Here is a 406-nt window from a genome sequence, read left to right on the forward strand (position 1 = left end):
TCTTCCCTTCCCCCCACCTCCACCCCCATCCCCCATCTCCACTTCCACCTCCACACAGAGAAGTATAAACAGAAAATCAACAAATTCAAGCACAAATTTAACATAAACTGAAATAGAAAGCAACAAATCAACAAATCAACACAAAGTCAAATCAACAGAGAAGTATAAAGTCAAATAAGAAAGACAGCGACGGACGGTGGTTCCTCAGGTACTGGCAGAAGGTGTTCCAATCAGAAATTCGAAGCTCCGGTTTGTTAAAGGCAGCCTCTTCTCCCTTCGCGTTCCCTTCCCCATTTCCCCGAGGAGCAGAGCGACGGCGGCAGCAAAGAGCGGCGGCGGCAGCGGTAATGAAGACCGGTGGCGGCGGCAGCGGTAATGAAGACCGGTGGCGGCGGCAGCAAGGAGA

This window comes from Arachis duranensis, chromosome 6, assembly GCF_000817695.3.
Source record: "Arachis duranensis cultivar V14167 chromosome 6, aradu.V14167.gnm2.J7QH, whole genome shotgun sequence".
Lineage (NCBI taxonomy): Eukaryota > Viridiplantae > Streptophyta > Magnoliopsida > Fabales > Fabaceae > Arachis > Arachis duranensis.